The 6,000-nt window shown below is 47.0% G+C and overlaps 1 protein-coding gene across 30 annotated transcripts in view; it reads right to left on the bottom strand.

The window, feature by feature from the left end:
* Nucleotides 1-3,591, bottom strand: part of HUWE1 (HECT, UBA and WWE domain containing E3 ubiquitin protein ligase 1) — a 150,797-nt gene extending 147,206 nt beyond the window's left edge. For 8 of the 30 annotated variants that reach the window (XR_010139019.1, XM_024240384.3, XM_063721240.1 and 5 more), the window contains exon 1: nt 757-1,029. The gene's annotated coding sequence lies outside the window, so the exon portion shown is untranslated. The other 22 variants (XM_063721242.1, XM_063721235.1, XM_063721241.1 and 19 more) reach the window with 13 other exon arrangements.
* Between the last annotated feature and the right edge of the window lie 2,409 nt (nt 3,592-6,000).

The following is a 6,000-nucleotide window of genomic DNA, read 5'->3' on the forward strand; positions in this document are numbered from 1 at the left end:
GAGACGGGGCGGGCTAGGGGACTCAGGCTAAACTCGAATTTAGAACTGGGGAAGGAGTCAGAGGGAAAAGCTTTGACTCCCCCCTCCCTTAAATACAAGCCTCTACTATCCACGTAGATGAAGATTAGATGGGACGACAGAATTAGGAAGGATGTGGGGAGAGGAGGAGGAGTACACCAGTGACACTACTGCTTGACCCCTAAGCCTTAGCTATAAAACCGCGGGAGTTGGCGAAGATGACCCCACCTCGAGAAAAACCAGGGTATTCAACCGGGTCGTCGGAGATGCCGAGAACGGAGGTTGGCCGGCAGAAAAGGTAGGGGAAAGGGGCCACTCTTCATTGGTTGCTCCTCTCTTTCCCACCGTTCAATTTAACCCCCAACCCCACTCCCCAGCGAACTCCAGACTCCCCTCCCACCCTTCCCAATCCGCCCACTGCGGCGGCGACAACGGAGGCGTTGACCGATCGGTGGGGCAAAGGCAGGCCCACACGCGGCCGAGGCCCAGGAAATGGTGTCGCCTCAACGGACTAGAAACGAGGTGGTCTTCGCCTCAGGTCTAGTTTACCGGCACCCCGGCGTTTCGCCAATCGTCACCTCCCTAACGTCGGGTACCTCAGAGGCGTCATAAAGGCAGATAGCCAACACCTCTGTGCTGGGTCCTGGCCGGACAGACATCAGCCTCCGCCGCCATCTTAACAGCAGGCGGACCGACCCTAGTCACTGCCCCCCACCCCCACCCCCACCCCCGAGCTACCTCAGCCACCGCCAACGAATCCCACGAGGACGTAACCCCGCTCCCGCGAGAATTCTCCGGCTTAAAACGGCACGAGCCGAAGACCTTGCCGCCGCCTCCGCGGCTACTGCAGTCAGTAACCGAGCCACCGCCGCCTCCGAGCGATCCCGCGAGAACCTCTTCCGGACGGGAAAAGCCTGAGCCCAGCCCTTTCCAGACCCCTCCTCCCTCCCACCAAAGCCGAAGTAGCTACAGCTTCACCCTACGCGAAGCAAAAAGCAAATGACGCACAACCTAACGAAGCAGTGAGGGGCGGAGCCAACCTACCACGGCCGGCTCCCGCATGCGTTGAGAACTATCGCGATATTACGCTTTAGCCTCGGCGAGACCTTCTTAATTCACCGCAGGATGCCGCCCGCGCCTCGCCTTTAGGAAACATGAGATATCGCGAGACCTGGTGCACACTCCTAAAAAGGAGAAAGGCGGAGCTTCATGAAAATGACTGGGAGTTTTTCGGGGGAAGGGAGGAACCTCCCGTCCTGCAGGGATCTCGCCTACCACGAGGTTTCCGACCCACTGCGGAGCTGGCTGCCAAACCTCGCGATGACACAGCTCAGCGCCAAATCTCGGCCATGTCCTGAAAACTGCCTCCGCCCCCGATCTAGGTGTCTAGAGCCTAGTGCTTGAGGAAAATTTAAAAAGTCAACCTGTTTATTCTCACGCTTCCGGGCAAGGCTGTACCAATTAGCCAAACTCCATTCTGGAAGCGGAGCAAAGAGTCCCCCATTGTTACCTGTCTCCAGGAATAACATATTATCCTGGACTAACATTTAAAAGACGTTCAATCTCACAGTAAGCACACAGATGCAAATGAAAACAATGACATAACATTTTTTGCCCATTAGATAGGGAAAAGAATTTTTAAACCTACATTATCCAGACTCCTTCCCTCGCCGCACTGCAGGCTAACCTGAATCCATCTTAATCTAACTAAAGGCCGTATCATTAGTTCTAGTTCCAAAGCCACCAATTTTAACTACTGAAGCTTTACCTTGGCATAACCAAAAAGATCCAATAAAGTGGTTTTCTCCAAACAAAGGAGTCTGCCCTCAAAGGAATATTCAAGCTTCGGGGATGGGGGGGAATGCCTGAAGCTTTTAATATGGCAGTTTTTCCACGTCTAGCCAACAGTGTTTCTCCAATAAATCTTGGGATCCAATCTGGCTTGATTTGTGGGCTTTTCCATTCTAATGCACTGTTCTGTCCGTTCTAATTTAAACAGTTCCTTTAGAGTACATTTTAATAGCCAGTAGTACAAATATCCCTATCTTTACTTACGTTTAAAAATTTTTTTTTTCAGTTATTCTTAGCCATTTTTTCCCCCGGATGAAGTTTAGAATCATAGTAAGTTCCAAAAAAACTTGGTATATTTATTTAAATTGCATCAACTGTATAAACCAATATAGGAAAAATGGACATCACTAAAATATTGAGCCTTCTTATTCAGAAGCATAGTATTCCTTCTCCTTTCATGCAGATGTTCTTTTATGGTATTCGTCAATAAAGTTTTATAGTTTACTTCCAGGTATTTTTATTCGTTTCTCTTGCTATTGCGAACAGGTTTTTTTATTATTAAAATTTCAAAATGCTTATTGCTTATAGATAGGAAAACTGCCTATCTAAACTATTGATATTTGCCTGTTTACAAACAAAAATATGATCAATTTCACCAGTAATTAGGGAAATGCAAATGAAAACAATGACATACGATTTTTTTGCCTTTTAAATTGGCTAAAATTACAAAGATTGATAATACGTGTTGGCATAACTGTGGAAAAATAGGCACTCTCGCACAACATTAAAGAGTGTAAATTAGTACAGGCTTTTGGGAAGGCAATTTGGACAAATCTATCAAAATTCAAAATGCATATACACCCTGACCCAGCGATTACTCTTCTAAGAATTTCTCCTACAGAAATACTCATACATGGCATGATACATATACACAAACCCATTCATTATGGCATTGCTTGTAATAGTCCCCTCCCTCCCCCAACAGAGAAACAAGCTAATGTATATCAATTGGGTAATGGTTAAATAAACTGTAGTACAATCATACAATGCAGCTGTTTAAAACCCGACATAAATTTGGATTCCCGGATATAAGAAGCTCTACAAGACATATTCTTAGATTTTTAAACAAGCAGTTAGTCGAAATGAATGTGTGTGAGTGTGTGTAGTACCATTTAGATACCAAAACATATATATGCAACGCCTAGTAGTTACCCGCGAAGCCTGCCTGCCCGCCCCTCACCTTCCCTCTCCTCTGAGGCCGCCTTCCTCGAACCAGTGAGAAACGCTGAAGGCCCGGCCTCTACTCCCTCTTTAGGGCCACTTGGCCATGGCTAATGCCGGTACCTCGCATCCCCTCTGTCAGCCGCTCTCTCGCCGCGCCGCCGGCAGCTGCCGGGCTGCCCCCGAAGATGCGGCTAGCTCTCCGCTGGCGCCGGCCGAGGCCTGGGGGAGGGGAGAGGAGGCGGGGTTCAGGGAGGGTTGGGGCAGGCCGCCCTGCCCCTCCAGCAGCCTTTCCCGCAGGCTCCCCAAGGCCGCCACCTCCGCGTCTCCGCGCAGGGTCCCGTGGGAACTCCCCCCCCCCAACCTCGCCACTGCCACCCGCGAGAAACCGAGAACGGCCGCGCGTACAGAGCTCGCCCTCCAGCCCAGGGATAGACGCTCACCTCGGCCGCAAGGGCTCCGCGGGGCCCGCAGGAGCGTGCGGGGTCCGCGGCCCTGCTTCAGCCCGGCTCCAGCCCTGCTCCCCTCGCTAGCCCTCAGTCGAAAGCCTCCTTGCTTCGGCTCTGCTCAAACTCGATTTGGGGCTCCACCCACTGCACGCGGAGCCCCGCCCCTGCCCCTCGGGAGGGAGCTCCCTCCGCGGTGAAGTCGGGTCCCTTGCAGGGGACCGCGCCTGAGCTACCCAAGGCCCAGTAAACGCAACCACAGAGGATGATAGGGTCGCTAAGAATTAGGATTTGATTCGAGGCACGGTGGAAGCCGCAGAAGGGAACATGATTCGATCTGATTTACCTTTAAAAATTAACGACCTCGCCAGATGCCTTGTGAAGAATGTGTGTGGGGCAAGAGGGCAAGGCTGGACCCAGAGCGGAGGGTGGGAGACGACGTGGGAAGCCGACCACCCAGAGTTCACGCGAGCAAACCCTTAAAACACTTCAGGCACATAGTAAGCCCTCAATAAACATTCTTTTTTCCTCCTTTAATTATTTGGAATGGCAGTGCGATTGACAAGGATCCTGTAGAGGATCTGCATCTGTAAATACATGGGAATAAAAAGGACCTGGTGGGAGATCCCCTGTTAACCCTACTTAATTATTGTGGGCTGCGGACGACATTGGAGGGGCGAAGAACTTTGACTTGGAACTCTAGCTACTTCGATAAGGTTTCAATTTTTAATAAAAAGTATGTATTAATTTAGTATTTAAAGACAAAAGCACTATTAAAAGAACTCCTGAGACATCGAGGAAATAAAAAGTGTAATTATACCCTCCACTTCTCTAATTCCAGCCCTCCAGAGCAGTGGTTCATCCCTCGAATTGAGAATCTGCTGAATGGATCCCCCACCCCAATATATACTTACACATATAATTTTGTATATGATCTCAGGAGATGTACAGGGCCCCTTCGAAAATACGTTGTTTAATTGAATATTTTTACAATTTTTTTTTGAGACAAAGTATCACTCTGTCACCCAGGGTGAAGTGCAGTGACACGGTCACGGCTCACTGCAGCCTCGACCTCCTGGGCTGAAGGATCCTCCTGCCTGCCTCCGTCTCCCAAGTAGCTGAGACTACAGGTATGCGCCACCACGCCTGGATAACTTTTTATTTTTTGTAGAGGCGGGGTTTCACTATGTTGCCAGGCTGGTCTCAAACTCTTGGGCTCAAGCAGTTCACCCGCCTCGGCCTCCCAAAGCGCTGGGATTACAGGCGAAAGACCCGGCCCATCTGTAACATTTAGTGGCAACATGAAGCTATACTTTCTTCAGCATGTAATTAACTTCGGTTTTGTTCTTTTTTCATTTTAAAACTGGTTTCCTAATTACACATGATTATTGTAAAACACGGATAAATTTAAAGTTCCCCTTACATTCATATACACAAATAGAAAAGCATGGCTTTGTTTTTGTTTTTCATTTAAAAAATAAATAGCATCCTATTTTATGTATTGTTATGTTAATTGCTTTATTCACTTAATGTAGCTTGAAGATCTTTCCATGTCAATATATATAAATCTACCTCATTTATTTTACCTACTGCATAGTATTCCATTGAATGAATATACTCTAATCGTTCACCTATGGATAAACACATGTTATTTTCAATCTTTGACTATTACAGTGGGTTTTTTTTTTTTTTACTGTTAACAATGCTGCAATAAAATTCCTTGTACATGCTTTTTTCTGCAGATGCTAAAATATTTCTGTGAGATAAACATGGAGAAATGAAATAGTTGGATAAAGGTAGCATACTTTTTTTTTTTTAAGACAGTGTCTCACTGTCACCCAGGCTGGAGTGCACTGGTGCGATTAGGGCTTACTGCAGCCTTGACCTCCAAGGCTCAAGCGATCCTCCCACCTCAAGCAATCATCCCACTTCAGTCTTCCCCAGAGTAACTGGGACTACAGGCGTGTGCTACCACGCCTGGCTAATTTTTGTATATTTTGTAGAGATGAGGTATCACTACGTTGCTCAGGCTGGTCTCAAACTCCTCGGCTCAAGTGATCCTCCTGCCTCGGCTTACCAAAGTGCTTGGATTACAGACGTGAGCCACTGTTCTCTGCCCAAAGATAGCACATTTTGAAATTTTAATACATAATGTCAAATGACAAATTGCCACGTAGAACAACTATTTCAGTTTATACCTCCACTAGCAGTGAGTAAGAATTACCATTTCCCTAAATTCTTACCCGGACTCGATATTAACCAATCATTTTAATATTTTGCCAATATAATGGGTGAAAAATGTCTCATTATTTACATTTCCCTGATTATTAGCTAAGGAGTATTTTCTTTCTTTCTTTCTTTCTTTCTTTCTTTCTTTCTTTCTTTCTTTCTTTCTTTCTTTCTTTCTCTCTTTCTTTCTTTCCTCTCTCTCTCTTTCTTTTCTTTCTTTCTCTTTCTTTCTTTTTTTTTGAGACAGTCTCACTCTATCTCCCAGGCTGGAGTGCAGTGGCATGATCATGGCTCA

This window comes from Pongo abelii, chromosome X (assembly GCF_028885655.2).
Source record: "Pongo abelii isolate AG06213 chromosome X, NHGRI_mPonAbe1-v2.0_pri, whole genome shotgun sequence".
Lineage (NCBI taxonomy): Eukaryota > Metazoa > Chordata > Mammalia > Primates > Hominidae > Pongo > Pongo abelii.